General features: G+C 45.2%; 1 protein-coding gene across 1 annotated transcript in view; it reads right to left on the bottom strand.

Annotated features, from left to right (window-relative positions):
* Positions 1 to 19,506, bottom strand: part of LOC118578001 (60S ribosomal protein L35a-like) — a 40,087-nt gene that overhangs the window by 10,960 nt on the left and 9,621 nt on the right. The window lies entirely within an intron of this gene.

The raw sequence follows: 19,506 nt of genomic DNA, 5'->3' as shown, positions 1-19,506 counted from the left end.
GCATGGACTAAAGGCCTGCGCCACCACCACCCTGCCTTTGTTGTTTTTTAATTGCATTTTGTTTATTTATTTAGTGTGTGTTTGTATGGGAATGTTTCTGCTAGGGCACAAGCGTGCAGGCAGGTCAGAGGACATTCATCAGCTCTCATCATTCATATGTGGGTCTTGGAGATCAAACCCAGGCTCCAGCACTTGAGGCTTGGTGGCAACCACTTTCACCCCATAAACCATCTTGCCAGCTTTGAGACAATAACGCATGGATTTGAACTCTTTACCTTTCTGGCTTCAACGCCCAAGTGCTGGGATTGTGGGTATAAGACACCACACACGGAGCTGGAGAGATGGCTCAGAGGTTAGGAGCACTGAATGCTCTTCCAGAGGTCCTGAGCTCAATTCCCAGCACCCACATGGTGGCTCACAACCATCTGCAATGAGATCTGGTGCTCTCTTCTGTATACATAATAAATAAATAAATCTTTTAAAAAAAAAGACACCACACAGGCTTAGTAACTCAACTTCATGTCTTCAATATCATCTACCCTGAAGGTAACCCTCAAGACAATTGTGTAGTTTCACATCTGTGACTCAATGACTTATTTTCTTCAATTGGTGGAAAATTATAGCAAAAACATATTAAACAAAAAAAGAGAATGAAGCTGGCTGTAGCCATCCAGGTGACCTGTAAGATCAGTGCTGCCAAGAGGATCCCGAGGCATTCTGGCCAACCAACCTAGATGAAAAAGGACCTAGTTGATTGAAAGGACCTGTTTGTTTGTTTGTTTGTTTTATTGTTGTTGTTGCTTTTGTTTTTCAAGACAAGGTTTCTCTGTGTAGCTTTGTGCCTTTCCTGAAACTCACTCTGTAGCCGAGGCTGGCCTCGAACTCACAGAAATCTGCCTGGCTCTGCCTCCCGAGTGCTGGGATTAAAGGCATGCGCCACCACTGTCCAGCAAGGACCTGTTTTAAGGGACTAAAGCAGAGGTCAACAATGGAAGATTCCCAATGTTCTCCTCCTGCCTCAGCATGTGGGCAACACACAGACATACAAAAAGTGTCTGGTAAGATGGACTCACTGGATAAAGGCACTTGCCACTAAGTCTGCGGACTAGTGACCTAAGTTTGGTTCCTAGAAGTCACAAGGTAGAAAATGAGAACCAACTCTTGGAAGTTGTCTGTAGTGGGTAGCCATCCCAGCCTTGGCCTGGAAGTTCCAACCCCCATTGAGGCTTCGGTAATGGTCACGCCCACAAGGCGGGGCTGAGGGAGGAAGCTGAAGACCCAGGATGGAGAGGAGAGGTCTCTCTTGATTCTGATGTCCGCAGTGTCAGGGACACAGACACACACACATACACACACACAATTTTTTATTTAAATAAGGAAAAAAAAAAACTAAAGCATCTCAGAATTAGCTGAGTGTAGTGTCACCCAAAGACCTAAAGAATATGGCATTTAAGTTGTTTAATAACTTAAGGTTTTTCAGATATATATATATATATATATGATCTTTATTGACAGATAATTCACATAGTATACAGTTTTCCTGTTTGCACAATTTGATAGACTTTAGTCAGCATCCTCATAGGCCCATGACACCATCACCACTTCCTTTTTTAGAACATCGCTGTCTTTAATTTACTTCTTTCCCTTTTTTATTTTTTTTTTGAATGCCAAATGCCATTTATTGAAGGAGGGAGGAGGTCTTAAATACAGGCTTACAGCATAATTGGAGAACCCCTGAGGGCAGAAGTTCACTTCTGATTTTTTTTTTTTTTTTTTTTTGAGCTGAGGATCGAACCCAGGGTCTTGCTAGGCAAGCGCTCTACCACTGAGCTAAATCCCCAACCCTGCTTCTGATGTTTTACAGTTTTGCATCTAAGCTGTTAACGCCCAATATGCTGGATACACAGACAAGGAGCTTCCCTTAAGCATTCAGGAGGGTGGAATCTCGAAGGGAATTAGCATAGGGAGGATATCAAGGTCAAGGTCGGCAAGCAAGGCAACAGTTACCCAAAACAGGGGCCAGGGCCCTACAAGTTCCCCCTTTTACTAAAAAACGAGCTTCTGACTTAGGTTGTGTGGGACGTCCACAGGTCACCTTACCCGTCATGGAGACACCTGTTAACTTAAGGTTTCTCATGACAGTGAGACACGTCTGCTCCTGACAGCACCAATGTACTTCACACAAGGACGATTGGCCTCGAAGAACCTATAGGGCAGGAGCTAGCCATTTGGACAAAGAAACTGCCCTTGCCTCAGTTGTTGGCAATATGCTGTCCAAACTGGACCAGCAGGATGCAAAAGAAAATGACTGCCAAACTTTGCCAGGACAAGGGAGGACAGTCCTTCAAAATTCCTGCTTTTCAGAAAAGTCTGTCAGGTATACTAGGCCTGTAGGGCAAGGATAGATGCTCCAATATTACAGAAGAACTTCGGGTGACTGTCCAGGCAACTAGATGTCCCTGTCATTAGGTAACATTACACCTTTCTGGGGGCTTTGATGGAGTTAAAGACTAAATAGTTAAACTTCCAGTTTTCCTTAGTTATGATAGAAAGCAAATTAGGTATAAAACTTTAAACTCAAAAAGATAATAATGGAGTATTTTCTCCAAATATGCCAAGTACAAATGGACTGGATATTGTAAATGTAGTTCTTACCTGATAATTGTTTTTTTTTTTTTTTTAAGATTTATTTATTTATTAAGTATACAGTGTGTGCCTGCATGTATGCCTGCAGGTCAGAAGAGGGAACTAGATCTCATTACAGATGGTTGTGAACCACCATGAGGTTGCTGGGAATTGAACTCAGGACCTCTGGAAGAACAGCTAGTGCTCTTAACCTCTGAGCCATCTCTCCAGCCCCCTGATAATTGTTCTTATTGTCTATAGTTTTATTACGTTAGAGTTAAATCCTTTCTGTTTTATTTAGACAAAAAGGAGGAAATGTGGAATATTCCTTTACATTGTGTAAATATGTGTCACTGTGATTGGTTTAATAAAAAAGCTGAACATGAATGAACACGTTGTCATCCCCAATAAGACCTTTTTCTGATCATAAACTGGACTCTTACGCTAAGTATAGCTTACATTTAAAATAGCAAGGAATGCCAAGATATAACTTTGCGTGCCTAGCATATGAAGGCTGAGATTACTGGGGAACCAAACACAGTGTAAGCCCCACAATGACGCTGTGATATGAGGGCTGCTCTTACCCTCATCTCACCACAGGTGGAAGAACTGAGACTTGAGTAAGTCAAGTTAGCCCTGGGCATGGTGGTGCATGCCCACAAGCCTAGCATTCAGAAGATGCAGGCAGGAGGATCAGGGGTTCAGGGCTAGCCTCAGCTACAGAGCGGGTTTGAGGCTAGTGAGGGCTATATGAGTCCCTTCCTCAAAGAGAGGTGCAGAGCTCTAGGAGAGCTGGTGATCTTTTTGCACTCCACAAGCATCTTCGTGCAAGTAAACACACACAAAATTAATAACAATAATAATTATATGGAAGGTTGGGTGGCACATGCCTTTAATCCCAACACTTGGGAGACAGAGGCAGGCAGATCTCTGAGTTTGTTCCAGTTCCAGGGCAGGCTCCAAAGCTACAAAGAGAAACCCTGTCTCAAAAATCAAACAAGCCGGGCGGTGGTGGCGCACACCTTTAATCCCAGCACTCGGGAGGCAGAGCCAGGCAGATGTCTGTGAGTTCGAGGCCAGCCTGGACTACCAAGTGAGTTCCAGGAAAGGTGCAAAGGTACACAGAGAAACCCTGTCTGGAAATATTTAAATATTAAAAAAATAAGGGTCTCAGTGTGTATCCCTGGCTGGCCTGGAACTCCATGTAAACCAGACTAGCTTCAAACACAAATAGATCTGCCTGCCTCTGCTTCCTGAGGGATGAAACCAAACCCAGATGTTGTGCTCACAATATTGCTAATGTCAACAAAACAACCTAGAGTACATACTTCAGAAACATTTGGATCCAGTTTTTACCTTTTTTTTTTTTTTTAGGACCGCTATACCTTTGTTTGTTTGTTTTAATATTTATTATTTTTATTTTATGTATACATTTGAGTACCCGCACATAGGTATGTGAATCAGATTCATGCTGGGTGTCCAAGGAGGACAGAAGCAGCATTAGATCACCTGGAACTAAAGCTACAGGTGGTTTTTTTTGTTTTTCAAGAAAAGGTTTCTCAGTATAGCCTTGGCTATCCTGGATCTGACTCTGTAGACCAGGCTGGCCTTGAACTCATAGAGATCCACCTGCCTCTGTCTCCCAAGTACTAGGATTAAAGGTGTGCGCCGCCGCCGCCGCCGCCGCCGCCGCCGCCGCCGCCGCCGCCGCCACCGCTGGCTCAATACTGTGTGGGTGCTAAGAAATGAACTCATTAGCTGGGTGGTGGTGGTGGTGGTGGTGGTGGTGGTGGTGGCGGCGGCGCCGCAGCCTTTAATCCCAGCACTCGGGAGGCAGAGGCAGCCACTCTCTGGGAGTTTGTGCCAGTTCCAGGACAGGCTCCAAAGCTACACAGAGAAACCCTGTCTCAAAAAGCAAAAAAAAAAAAAAAAAAAAAAAAAAAAAAAAAAAAAAAAAAAAGAAATGAACCCACGTTCTCTGCAAGTGCTCTTAACGACTGAGCTATTTCTCCAGCCCAGCCATGCCTAATTTTGTTTGCCTTTTCCCAGAAGTAAAATAACTTGAGACACACATGAATGGTAGAATGCTTGCCTAGCATAGGTCTCAAGATGATCTCAAGTTCCAAGACAGTGGGACTATACAGCAAAGCCTGCCTCAAAACATAATAAATAAATTTACAAACACAAGATCAAATAATTGCTAAGCCGGGTAGTGATGGCACATGTCTTACTCCCAGCACTCAGGAGGCAGAGGCAGGCAGATTTCTGAGTTCAAGGCCAGCCTGGTCTACAGAGTGAGTTCCAGCACAGCCAGGGCTACACAAAGAAACCCTGTCTCAAAAAAAAAAAAAATTTTAAACAATTGCTGATGTGTTACTAAACCTTAGAGGTGGTTATGGTATATATACTGAGGCTCTCTTTTTTTTGTTTCTTTCTTTTTTCTGGTTTTTGGAGACAATGTTTCTCTATGTATCAGCCTTAGCTGTCCCGGAACTCACAGAGATCCAGCTGCTTGTCTGCTAGGATTAAAGACCTGCCTCCCTCCAGAGCCGGGCGGATCTCTGTGAGTTCGAGGCCAGCCTGGTCTACAGAGTGAAATCCAGGACGGGCACCAAACTACACAGAGAAACCCTGTCTCAAAAAAACAAAACAAACAACTACAACAAAAAATAATAAAAAAGACCTGCCTCCCTCAAGTGCTGGGATCAAAGCATGTGCCATCGCCCAGCTGAGACTCTGTTTCAAAATGCCAAGAACTGGGGATGCAGCTCCCTGGCAGAGTGCTTGCCCATCATATGCAAGGTCCTGGCTTCATCTCCACCAGCCCAAGAGCACCAAGAAGAACAAATTGAGCCCTAGAATTTCAAGAATGTATTATCTGTGGATTTTAAAACAGTGCTAATCACTGGGTAGTGGTTCAGCGTGCTGGTAATCCCAGCACTCGGGAGACAGAGGCAGGCCGATTTCTGTGAGTTCAAGGCTAGCCTGGTCTACAAAAGCAAGTTTCAGGACAGCCAGGGCTACAGAGGGAAACCCTGTCTGGAAAAACAAAACAGTGCTAATCCTATGCTTTCCAACAACCCAATGAGACAGGTTTTATTTTCCCACTTTCTACAGTATCCCAGAAAAATGGTACAGCATCACACAGGTCCACAATAATGTACATTTCCAGTGCCACTAGACATACAGAATTTGATCCATTCTAAGATGGCCTAATTGATATTTACAGGACCTCTTCCATATTCTAAGCTAAAATATGTGCCTAAAGTTCCCACCCATCTGTTCTAGAGCCTTGCTTCAGCCGGAAACAAGTCAAATTCCTTTGTTTAATTTTTGAGATGGTCTTAGCCTGGAACTTGCTATGTAGATCAGGCTGGAACAGCCAGTAGGTAGACAGGATTTTGGGAGCAGAGAGAATGCTGGCAAGAAGAAGGCAGAGAGAGAGGCACAGCCAGATGAAGAGGGAGCAGGACATGTACAAAATGAGGTAATAGTCCATGAGCCACGTGACAGCAAGTAAATAAATAGAAATGGGTTCATTTAAGTTGTAAGCGCTAGTTAAAAACAAGTCTAAGCTATTGGCCAAGCGTTTATAACTAAAGACTCTACATGGTTATTTGGGATCTGTTGGTTCCTATGAAAAATTCTGCCCTACATGAACACACACACACACACACACACACACACACACACACACACACACGCCCACGCCCACGCCCACGCATACGTCTGCTTCTTAGCCTTTTCCTTTCCTTTCTTCAGTGCTGGAGGCTGCTCCCAGGGTTATGTGCATGCCCTGCCAAGAGAGCACTGCACTTTACTACTGAGCACGCCCCGGGAGACCTAGATTTTCTATACAACACTGGGGTCAATCTCACCTTTCTACACGTGTCTTGTCTTTTTCTTACTCTCACTTCCTGTTGGTCCCTGGAATCTTCCTTATTTTCTCAGCCTTATTTTCCTAAGAACAGCCTTAACCAGGGTGTGATGGTATATTCCTGTAATACCAGCATTTGGGAGGTGACGGGAGGATCAGGAGTTTAGGGCCAGCCTTGGCTAATAGTGAGTGCCAGGCCAGCCTGAATTTTCTTTTTTTTCCTTCTTTCTTTCTGTTTTTTTTTTTTTTTTTTTTTTTTTTTTTGAGACAAAGTTTCTCTGTGTAGCTTTGGAGCCTTTCCTGAAACTCGCTCTGTAGCCAAGGCTGGTCTTGAACTCACAGAGATCTGCCTGCCTCTGCCTCCCTCCCCCAACGCCCAGTGCCAGGACTAAAGGCCTGCGCCACCACCGGCTGGCCTGAAATATTTTTTACTACCTGGGTTGATACAATGGGGAGTAGCTGGATTGTTTTATTTTAAATTAACAGTGGAGTCTGATGTACTTTTCACACACCTTTAATCCCAGCTCTTGGGAGGCAGAGGCAGGTCGATACCTGTGAATTTAAGGCCAGCCTGGTCTACAGAGCTAGTTCCAGGACAGCCAGGACTACATAGAGAAACCCTGTCTTGAAAAACCAACAAAACAAATAAACAAAAAAACCCACCCAAACAGTGGAGCCTACAAAATTGTTCAACAGGTAAAGATGCTTGCCACCAAACCTGGGAACTACAAGGTGGGAAGAAAGAACTTCCTGTAAATTGTCATCTAAGTACCACATACCCGCCGTGTGCCTAGGTCCAGGAATGTGTGCACACCCATACCCCATGCACTCTCACACACACACAAATACAAAGTGTAACCAGAGTCACACCTGGAACTGGAAGACTGAGGAGGAGGATTACCATGAGTATAAGGCCAGCCAGAACCACAGGGTCTTGGTGGGGGTGGGGCACCAGAAACTCAAAGGAACAGCAACCAAAAAACCCCAACCCCCAAACAAAGGAAACAGGAATAAGGATTTAAGGGTATGGCTCAGGGATGGATCGGGTACCTAGCATGTGCCAGCATTGAGTCTTGTCTCCAGCACTGAAAAGAAAATGAAGGGGGAAAAATGACTGACTGACATAAGAAGCCCGTGGAATCAGGAGTTCAGGCTTTGTTTTGGTTCCTTTTGTTTGGAGATAGGATCTTGCTGTGTATCCCAAGCTGGCCTCAAGCTTTGTGTTCAGGCTATTTCATGTCAACTTGACACAAGCTGGAGTCACCTGAGAGGAGGAACCTCAACAGAGAAAATGCCTCCCGACGATCAGGCTGCAGGCGAGCTGTAGAGCATTCTCTTCATTAGTGACTGGCGGCGGTGGAGGGCCGAGTCCAGGGCTGGTGGGTCTGGGTTCTATAAGAAAGCTGGCTGAGCCGGGCGGTGGTGGCACAAGCCTTTCATCCCAGCACTCGGGAGGCAAAGGAGTTAGATCTGTGTGAGCTGGAGGCCAGCCTGGTCTACAGAGTGAGTTCCAGGACACCAGAGCAGTTACACAGAGAGAAACCCTGTCAAGAAAAAGAGAGAGAGAGAAGAAAAGAAAAGGCTGAGCAAGCTAATAAACAGCTTCCCTCCAGGGCCTGTGCATCAGCTCCTGCCTCGGGTTCCTGCCCTGCTTGAGTTCCTGTCCTGGCTTACTTTTAGTGATGAACAGTGCTGTGGAAGTGTAAGCCAAATCAACCCTTTCCTCCCCAAGTTGCTTTGGGTTATGGTGTTTCACCACGGCAAGAGTAACTTTAAGTAAGACACTTAGGGTCCTGCTGTATCAGCCCTTCCAGATGTGGACTATCACATTGGGCTTACAGTTTACTCTTAAAGAGGAAGACTTTAAAATTTTCTCCCTTCTCTGAACAGTGTTTGGATTTCCGTTATTAATCTTTTGAAGAGGGATATGTGTGTGTGTGTGTGGTTGAATGTATGTGTGTGCATATGCACGTATGTGTGCGTTTGGAGGCCTGGAATTGGCAAAGCGTAGCTTCTATTGCTCTCTACTTTTTTTTTTTTTGGTTTTTTGAGACAGGGTTTCTCTGTAGCTTTGGAGCCTGTCCTGGACTATCTCTGTAGACCAGGCTGGCCTCGAACTCACAGAGATCCGCCTGGCTCTGCCTCCAGAGTGCTGGGATTACAGGTGTACGCCACCAGCACCCGGCTTGCTCTCTACTTTTTATTGAATTTCTCACTGAACTCTTGTGGAGTCTGGCTAGTCTACCTAGCCAGATTTCCTGGGGATCCTGTCTCTGCCTCCAGAGTATCAGGATTATGGGCTGTCCATCCCTGACCAGATTATTTGGGGGTGCTGGAGATGTGCACTACTGTCTTCATGGCTGTGTGGCAAGTGCTTATCCATGGAGCCATCTCCCCGACCCCCTTTACTAACCTTTTACTCCTGTTATCTTATATGGAAACTAAGGCTCTGTTGAAAACCACTCATGGCAAAGTTCCATATTTTTCTTTGGAGACTAAAGGATGTGTGTGTATGTGATTATTTCTGGTCTCTTTTTCTTTCAAGTTTTTACTTTTTTTTTTTTTTTTTGTGAGACAGGGTTTCTCTGTGTAGCTTTGAGCCTTTCCTGGAACTCACTTGGTAGCCCAGGCTGGCCTCGAACTCACAGAGATCCGCCTGGCTCTGCCTTCCGAGTGCTGGGATTACAGGCGTGCGCCACCAGCGCCCGCCTTTCTTTCAAGTTTTAATTGCCCCGTTATTAATAGACCTAATTTGGAAACAAGAGACTTCTTTATTGAGGGCATGTGGAGCTATACTGTCAGTAACTGTAAATGGGTTGGAGAGACTTGAGTCTGTCTTAATGAAGCAGCAAGGCTTACCTCTTTAGTTCTATCACTTGCAGAATGATTGTCAGTTGCTCCTGTGAGAGTCAGAGCTGGAAGAAGTGTCTCTTTCAGGGTATATTCCTAGAATAGAGGGGTGCTGGGAGGTAGAAAGCATGATTAAGTGCTTTATCAAATAAAAGTGAATCATTGACTCATCATGTGTGTCTTCAAGTATTCTCTATAAATACAGTGGGCAATACTTCAAAACATTTTATTATTATTTTGCACATTTTTCTCATAGTTACCTTTTATTTGTTGAACTTGCTCTAGGATCCCAGAAAAAGGTCCTTATTAATCAGCTTTAAAGAGTGACTCACCAAGCAAGGCAGCGGTGGTGCACACCTTTAATCCCAGCACTGGGGAGGCAGAGCCAGGCAGATCTCTGTGAGTTCGAGGCCAGCCTGGTCTACAGAGCGAGATCCAGTACAGCCAAGGCTAGGCAGAGAAACCCAGTCTCAAAAAACCAGGAAAAAAAAAAAAAAAAAAAAGAGTAACTCACCGCCAGTGACAGCCTTTTCTGGGTTCTTCTTGACTGGAGAGCTTGGCTGATGGACTTGACTTAGTCAAGAAGCTGCCGAGAATTTACACCAGATAAGACCTTCAACTGTGGTTTCTTTGCGTGTCCAGGTGTCCAGGCATGTGCATGAGGCTAGGAGCTGATGTCGGGTCTTTTTTAACCACACCCCCTTCGCCTTTTTGCCCTGTTTTGTCTGAGGCAGCTTCTCTCAGTGAACCCAGCACTCACTCACCTGCTGCCTTGGCTGCCTGGCCCGAAAGCTCCACCCCACACTCACACTTCATGGGTGCTGGGGCCCTGAACTCAGGTCCTCATGCTTGCACAGCATGCATTTCTCCTTGTAAATTTCAGTGATATTTTAGGGTCAGAAATGTCTCAGTGGGTGTCTTAGGTGGGTTTCTATTGCTGTGAAGAGACACCATGACCATGGCAGGTCATTCTTTCTCACTCTCTTTTTAAATTTTTTTTTTTTTTCAAGACAGGGTTTCTCTGTGAAGCTCTGGCTGTCCTGGATCTCACTCTGTAGACCAGGCTGGCCTCGAACTCACAGAGATCCACCTGCCTCCACCTCCCGAGTGCTGGGATTAAAGGCGTGTACTACCACCACCCAGCCCTTTCTCTCTCTCATAATATAATTTTTTTTGTTTTGTTTTGTTTTTTGAGACAGGGTTTCTCTTTGGGAGAGGGAGGCCTCAAGGGTGGAAGGCAGATATGGAAGGACAGGGAAATGAGTGGGATTGGGATACATGATGTGAAATTCCTAAAGATTCAATTTTAAAAATTATGTTATAAGCCGGGCGGTGGTGGCGCACACCTTTAGTCCCAGACTCAGGAGGCAGAGGCAGGCGGATCTCTGTGAGTTCGAGGCCAGCCTGGGCTACAGAGTGAGTTCCAGGACAGCCAGGACTGTTACACAGAGAAACCCTGTCTCAACAAACAAAGGAAGAAAACAAAACAAAAATCTTATGGTCCCCTCTGGGCAGCAACAACCTGCTCCTCTGTCAACTTCAGCATTCTGAGCATGTACCATTTCCCTCCTCCATCTTTTCCAACTCCCCATCACATATTCATTCGTATTAGTGGCACTGGAAGTTACAGTGTGTCATGCAGTATACCCTTTTGCCCAATCAGCCCAAACATTTATTTGCAAATGTTCATTGTAATAAGTCATTAGCCTAGTTCAAGGCCTCTGTCTTCTGCCACAATGTCAATACTGGACCCTCGTAGAGACTCTCAGATACCCTGCTATTTCCCTGAGTTGTGGGGAATCCTGCAGCTGTGGCTCTGTAGGGCCAGCCCCTTCACATGCTCCAGCAGCTCACAGATGGGGAAGATGTTGGGTGGGCCAACTCCAAGACGTGCATCTGGGCCTGGGTGGTAGCTGAGTTGGTCAGTCTGCCAGCTCTCCTGTATTCACCCCACCAGAACCAGTTCCTCCTCTGGCTAGGTGAGGGGAGAGACCAACTCTCTGCCTCTTCCATGCCCTGGCCTCTGGTACCAGCTCTCATGCAAGGCCTGGCCAGGTGATGGGCAAGACCAGCTCTCCCAGACCACAGTAGCTCTTATAAAATAAACATTTAACTGGGGCTGGCTTACATTTTCAGAGTCTATTATTGTAATGGAAAGCATCTCAACGTGCAGGCAGACATGGTGCTAGAGAAGGAGCTGAGCATTCTACATCTGGATTCACAGCAGGAGACTGTATGTCATGAGACCCCCAGAGCCTGCCCCTACAGTGACACACTTCTTCCAGCAAGGCCACACCTGCTCCAACAAGGCCACATCCCCTAATAGTGCCACTCCCTATGGGCCTATGGGGGCCTTTTTTTGTTTAACCACCACGGGGTAAAGGTGCTTGCTGCCAAGCTTAGAAGAAATGACTCCCACATATGTGCCATGGCATGAGCACACATAAAATACATTTAATAAAGTAAAAGAAATACTTGAATATCAGAAAAGACAGCTACTAGAACTTGTTCAGGATTTATCATTCTTTTAAAAATTGTTGGGTTGGGGATTTAGCTCAGTGGTAGAGCGCTTGCCTAGTAAGCACAAGGCCCTGGGTTCGGTCCTCAGTCCAAATTGCCTAGAAGGCTGAGAGGCAGGAGTATCACTTGATCCTAATTTAAATCCTGGCTAGGCAACTAAGTTAGCTTTTCTCTTAAACAATCAATATTTTGCCACAATCCTTTAATCCCAGCACTCGGGAGGCAGGGGCAGGTGGATATCTGTGAGTTGGAGGCCAGCCTGGTCTACAGAGTTCAAGGATAGGCTCCAAAGCTACACAGAGAAACCCTGCCTCAAAAACAAAACAACACACACACACACACACACACACACACACACACACACACACACACACGCACAAGCCGGGCAGTGGTGGTGCACGCCTTTAATCGCAGCACTGGGGAGGCAGAGGCAGGTGGATCTCTGTGAGTTCGAGGCCAGCCTGGTCTACAGAGTGAGATCCAGGACAGGCACCAAAACTACACAGAGAAACCTGAAACCTTGTTTCGAAAATATACAACAACAACAAAAAACCCAATCAATGTTTCAAGTGCCCTTCACTGTTTTCATAAGGCTGACTACTAAATTGGCCAGAATGGTCTTGTTCTTTGCTTTTGGTAGCCGCTAGCACCATATGCTGTCTCCGGACCAACTGGATTCCTAGAGATATTCCTAGAAGTTAAATTTACTAAACACTATACCTCTCGGACACAGTCATAATTTACATTAGTAATGGCTTCTAGAAAGCCTGTGGTGGAGAAATCGGATTAATTTGGTTTGGTCCTGTGCTTCATCAATACTTTGTAAATAGAAGGTTGTAATTCAAATGTCATTTTCCACATGAAGCTTTTTCATAACTCCCTGGGGCAGAATCCGTGTGCCTGCCACTGAATTCCTGTAGCTCAGAGTTACATTATTAGTGCTGTAAAATGCTACTTTCTGTTTATCTCTGGACATAATATTTTGATTGCAGGAGACAGAAAACATCTCAAGCTGTCTTAAATAAATAATTGAATTTGGACCTCTTTGTTTATTTGTTTATTTGGAGTAAGAACTCATGGCTGGCCTAGAACTCACAGAGATTCACCAACCTCTGTCTTCCCAGTGCTAGGATTAAAGGTGGTGCCACATGACAGGTCAGGTTTTTTTGGGTTTTTTTTTTTTTTTTTTTGGTTTTTGGTTTTTTGAGACAGGGTTTTTCTGTGTAGCTTTCCGCCTTTCCTGGAACTCACTCTGTAGCCCAGGCTGGCCTCGAACTCACAGAGATCCACCTGCCTCTGCCTCCAGAGTGCTGGGATTAAAGGCGTGCACCACCACCCCCCGGCTGCTCAGTTTGTTTTTGAGCTGAGGTAGTAATACTTGAGCCACAGTGAAAAAAGAAAAGGCACTTACCTAGTGACTAGAACAGGGAGAGTCTAAGTGTCACATGTGAAACAGAGCAGGCAACAGGACACAGCAAGGTGTGTTCTTTTTTTTTCCTTTTTGAGATAAGGTCTCATTGTATAATTTAGGTTGACCTTGAAATTCACAAGAACTCTTCTGCTTCAGCCCCTGGGATGCTGGAAGTGAAGGTTTGTATCACAGAATCTAGCTACAGGTGGCTGTGTTTGGAGAGCGGACAGTAGTTTGGTGGATTCAAGGTCTCAGCCATTTCTTCCATATTAGTGTCCCTAGTTAATTAAGTTTTATTGTATTCTGTGTGGGGGCGCGGTGCAGGCACACACTGTGCTATGGTGTGAATGTGGAGGGGGGATGCAGGTGCACACTGTGCTATGGTGTGCATGTGATGGGGGGAGATGCAGGCACACACTGTGCTATGGTGTGCATGTGAGGGGGCAGTGCAGGCGCACACTGTGTTATGGTGTGCATGTGGGGGGGGGATGCAGGCACACACTGTGCTATGGTGTGAATGTGGAGGGGGGATGCAGGCACACACTGTGCTATGGTGTGAATGTGGAGGGGGGATGCAGGCGCACACTATGCTATGGTGTGAATGTGGAGGGGGGATGCAGGTGCACACTGTGTTATGGTGTGCATGTGGACCTCAGAGGATAACTTTGAAATGTCAGTTCTTCCATATAATTGGAGGCTTACTCAGAGGCTTATATAATAAATGTTTGGCCAATGGCTCAGTCTTATTATTAACTAGCTTTTACATTTAAATTAACCCATTTCAGGTTGGGGATTTAGCTCAGTGGTAGAGTGCTCACCTAGCAAGCGCAAGGTCCTGGGTTCGATCCTCAGCTCAAAAAAAAAAAAAAAAAAGTCTTAAAAAAAATCAAATAAATTAACCCATTTCTATTCATCTATATTTTGCCACATGGCTGTGGCATTACCTGTGTGCTGGCACCTCGCTCCTTGGGCAGCCATATGCAATCTGCCCCTGACTCTGCCCTTCTTCTGTATTTCTGGTTGGATTTCCTGCCTAGCTCTTATCCTGCCTTGCCATAGGCCAACACAGCTTTATTTATTAACCAATAGGAGTAACACATATTTAGAGTGTATAGAAAGACATCCCACATCAGTTCTGGGGCTTAAACTCAGGTCACTAGACTTCCTCAATAGGCACCTTACCTGCTGAGCCATCTTGCAGGCCCTAATGTCCTCATTTTTGGAACCTACCCTTACCACAACCAATCATGGTAAATGACCCTCCCCCACCTTCCTGTAAGACATGAGGAATGAGTCCTTGGCTGGATCTAACAGCTTCTCTTGCAGAATTAAAGTAGAAGGTCTTTTCTGGTGGGTGTCAGTGACCGTGATTCAGGTCACCCTTCTACTGAGCATACATATAAAATAAAAATAACTTTATTTTATTTTATATGTATTAGTGTTTTGCCTGAATTATGTCTGTGTAAGGGTGTCAAATCCCCTGGAACTGGAGTTACAGACAGTTGTGAGCTGCCATGTGGATGCTGGGAATTGAGCTGAGCCATCTCTCCAACACCCTAAACAGAATGTTTAAGAAGCCACACTCTAAAGACCCTGAAGGATGAACTAGGCTTCTGTTTTAAGGACTTTGAAGTGATGAGCCCAGCACTCCTGCCCATTTTGTCTGAGGCAATGCGCTGATTTAGGAGAGATAACTAGGAACCTACAAGGTAATTTTGGCAGTCACAAGAGCCCAAAGGGACAAAAGTTGGAATCTAGGACCCATAAAGGGAGTTCAGGACTCATAAAGGGTAATAACCTTGACAAATCACTCTGTTTTGGTCCAAGTTTAAAATGTCTTAGAGTGGGTATAAGGGAGACAGAAATGAATTCATCTCACACAGACAACAGGTCAACTCCAAGTCATGCAAGTCTCACAGAAAAATCTCAAGGCAAGACCTTGTATTAAATTGTCCTAACTACTGGTATCAAGAACAATTGAAAATCTATGGCAGCTGCCGGGCAGTGGTGGCGCACACCTGTAATCCCAGCACTCAGGAGGCAGAGGCAAGTGGATCTCTGTGAGTTCGAGGCCATCCTGGTCTACAGAGAGAGTTCCAGGACAGCCAAAGCTACACTGAGAAACCCTGTCTAAACAAACAAAGAAACAAAATCTATGGTAGCATGTCAGAGACAGAGGCAGGCAGAGCTTTGGAGCTTTGTGAGTTCTAGGCCAGCCTGGAATAGAATCGGTAGACCATAGTTAAGGCAGAACAACTGAGCGAGACCAAACCTCAAAACAAAACAAGAACAAAAACTTGAAGGTACTGGAGAGATGGTTTAGCAGTTGAGAACACTGCTCTTTTAGAGGACCCACATTCTCTTCTCAACACCCATACTTGGTGGTTCCCAACCACCTCTGACTCCGGCTCCAGGAATCCATGTAGATGAGGCTATCCTCCTGCCTCTGCCTCCCAAGTACTAGATTACATGTAATCTACCACTTGCCTTGTACTTTGATATATAATTCTGGCTAGCCTGGCACTTGCTATGTAGCCCAGGATTGCTTCAAACTCACGGCAGTTCTCCTGGCTTAGTCTCCCGAGTGCTGCTATCACAGGAGCATGCCACCCGGCCCACCTTCATGATTGGTCTAGGAATTCTCAAGACCTTGTTGGACTAGGTATTGTTTTTAACTCATTGGAACAAAAGTTAGTATATTGAAAGTTTTTAATTGAAAATATAATTTTTTTTTGACTTTTCAAGACAGGGTTTCTCTGTGTAACAGTCCTGGCACTGGCCTTGTAGAGCAGGCCTTTTTTTTTCCCACTTAAAACCATGTTTTTGAGATAAGATCTCACTCATTTACCTCAAGATGTCCTTGAACTAATTCTGTAGCCCAGGCAGGACTTCAGCTTTCAAACCTCCAGCCTCAGCCTCCCTCATCTTGCAAGCTGGCACCATGAGGTTGGGCTGTAATTATATTTTGTAATAGTATCAGTGACTTGTCTCAGTGTTTGATAACTGCCTTGTGGGTTAAGCCTGGTGTGTCTTTCATTTCCTCTCCCTCTCTCTTTTGTCCCTCTCCTCAAGAGCTGAGATTACAAGAATGAGTCACCACACACAGTTTAACTTTGTTTCTAGTACTGGGGATTGAACCCAGGGCCGGCCATATGCTGGATGCTGGACAAAACTGAACTACACCCCCCCCCCCCCCCCCCGCCTGTGGCCATCTTTTTTTCTTACATTTATTTATTTATTTTATATGGGGAGGGGGAGGGCAGTGCCCCAGTGCAATAGTGCATGTGCAGAGGTCAACGACAATCTGTGGGAGTGGGTTCTCTCCTTCCTTTTATGGGGATTGAACTCAGATCTTTAGCCTTGATGGCAAGCACTTTTGCCCACTGAGCCATCTCACCTGTCCTTGAACTGGTTTTTTAACGGGTATCTGAGTTGACTCTTTGGACAGCAGATGACAGCTTCTCTATAAATAATTCATTTCCTACATTTACTACACACCTGCTAAAAGCCGGATTCCCTGGCTTGTGTTACTTACCTTCTCTTTGTTCACCTGGCATTTGCAGGTCCCCAAAGAGATCTGTTGATTGGATTGATTTGTCATACTCAGTACTGAGTGCTGCCCTTGAACACAAAAGCTATTCCTGTTGGCTCACGGTGGTTTTGGCTAGCCTGCATAGAGTTCCTGTGAGTTTGAAATCAAGTTTGTGTCATTTGGGTTGTGTTATAGGACACACATGGCTCATCTTCCTACTCAAAAAGCAGAGGTCCAAGGACTCTGAATTCAAGACTTGACTAGGAGCAAGTTGTGTTGGCATTCAGGAGGCAGAGGCAGGTGGATGGCTGTGAGTTGGAGGCTGGCCTGGCCTACAGAGAGAGTTCCAGTATAGCCAGGGCTACACAGAGAAACTCTGTCCCGAAAAAACAAATACAAAATCAAGAAAAGAAAAAAAGACTTGCCTGAACTACAGAGTGAACTCCAGGCCAGGCTAGGCCAGGCTATTTAGCTTATTGAGACTCTTTCTCAAAATAAAAACATAAGGCTCACAGGTGGTGGTGTCTACCTTTAGTCTCAGCACTCTGGAGGAGGCAGAGGCAGGCAGATCTCTGAGTTCCAGGCCTGTCTGGTTTACAGAGCAAGTTCCAGGACAGTTAGGGCTACACAGAAAGACCTTGTCTCAGAAAAAAAGTTCGGGGTGGAGGTGGAAACTTGGAATGTAGCTCAGTTTGTTCAGTGCTTGCCCTTACATGCAGGAGACCCTGGGTCCCATCCCCACTATCACATAAACTAGGCATACTGACACATACATGGGAGGTGGAGACAGGACATCAGGAGTTCAAGGTCATGCTGGAGTATGTGAGGTCTTCTCTCCAAATAAATAATTAGTTGGAGATATAGCTCAATGATAGAGCATTTAGCTAGTAGTGTATGTAAAACCCTAGGTTTAATCTGCAGCCCTAAAAAAAAACCAAACAACTTCTATTTCTGAGAAACTATGAAACTTTCCAAAACAGTGCACATTTTATTTTTATTTAACTCATTTGTGTGTGTGTGTGTGTGTGTGTGTGTGTGTGTGTGTGCATATATAAGTGTGTGTGCATGTGATACATGCCGGTTTGCTTGTATGTTCCAGGTTGATATGGGTGTCTTTCTCTCTTGCGCCCCACGTTATTTTTTGAGATACTGGCTGGCCTGTGAATGCCTAGGTTGCCTTGTCCTCCCCCTCAACCCTCTGGTTCCAGACATACTCAGCCAGGCTCAGTTTTTCTGTAGTTACTCGGCATCTGAGCTCAGGTCCTGATGTCCAACAAGCACTGTACTCACTGAGCTGTTACCCCAGCTCCAAAATACTATACCACTTTCCACTCCCACAATACTTGCTTTGTTTCTTAAGATTTACTTTTATGTTTTTTGTTTTGTTTTTTGAGACAGGGTTTCTCTGTGTAGCTTTGCGCCTTTCCTGGAATTTACTCTGCAGCCCAGGCTGGCCTCTGCCTCCCAAGTGCTGGGATTAAAGCATGCACCACCACCGCCCAGCAAATTTATGTTTTCTTTATGTAATCTGTACGTTCGTGTTTTGTAGGTGGAAGTTTCTGTCCCAAATACCCAGCAGCCACTTCCCAAATAATTGACTCGGAGGCTTAATATTACTTATAAATGCTCAGCCAGTAGCTTGGGCTTGTCACTAACTAGCTCTTATATTTAAATTAACCCATAATTCTCATCTATGTTTAGCCACCTGTTTTGGTGCCTTTTCTCAGTGTGACGTCCTCATCTTACTTCCTCTGAGTCTGGCAAACCTGACTCCGCCTCCCACCTTACATTCCTCTCTCTGGCCAGCATTATCACTTCCTGTTTCTTCCTCCCAAGTGCTGAGATTAAAGGTGTGTGCCACCACTGCCTGGCTTCTTATGGTTAACTAGTGGCTAGCTCCTCACTCTGATCTCCAGGAAAGCTTTATTTGTTAGAACACAAACAAAATATTACCACAATGTATGGGTATATGCACATAGGTAAGATACCTGCAAAGATCAGAAAAGAGCATTGAATCTGGTGGCGCTGGAGTTACAGGTGATTGTGATCAGCCTGATATGAGTGCTGGGAACTGAAACTGGGTCCTCCACAAAAGCAGCAAGTGCCTGTAACATCTGAGCCTGATTTCCAGCCCCATGTAGATAATTTTTCCTTGGGCTACTAGCTCACAAAAAACGACATGGAGACTTAGTATTAATTACGGAAACTCGGCCTATAGCTTAGGCTTGTCCCACTAGTTCTTATAACTTAATTTAATCCATTAATATTAATCTATGTTTTGCCTCATGGCTTTTTACCTTTCTTCCATCTTGCACCTCCTGTTTCCTCTCTGTCCCCTCCGGCTTCCTCTGCAGCTTGATTCATGTCCTTTTCCTCTCTCTCTGCCCAGAAGTCCCATCTAACCTCTTCCTGCCTAGCTATTGGCCATTCAACCCAGAAGGCGCCTTGGCAAAGACACATCTTCAGTGTACAAAAAGATTACCCCACAACATCCCTGACTTAAGATTTTCTCTCTGTTTTCACATTTATTCTCTCTCGAGAGCACACAGGTAACACAGGATACATGTGGAAGTCAGAGAATAATTTGTGGGAGCTGGTTTTTACCTTTCACCATGTGGGCCTCAGAGATGGAACCCAGGTTATCAGGCTTGGCCCCAGGAGCTTTTGCTGCTCAGCTACCCTTCTGGCCCT

The sequence above is a fragment of the Onychomys torridus genome, chromosome 2, assembly GCF_903995425.1.
Source record: "Onychomys torridus chromosome 2, mOncTor1.1, whole genome shotgun sequence".
Lineage (NCBI taxonomy): Eukaryota > Metazoa > Chordata > Mammalia > Rodentia > Cricetidae > Onychomys > Onychomys torridus.
Note: the sequence above shows the minus strand (reverse complement) of the source record. Positions and strands in the feature narration are given on the sequence as shown.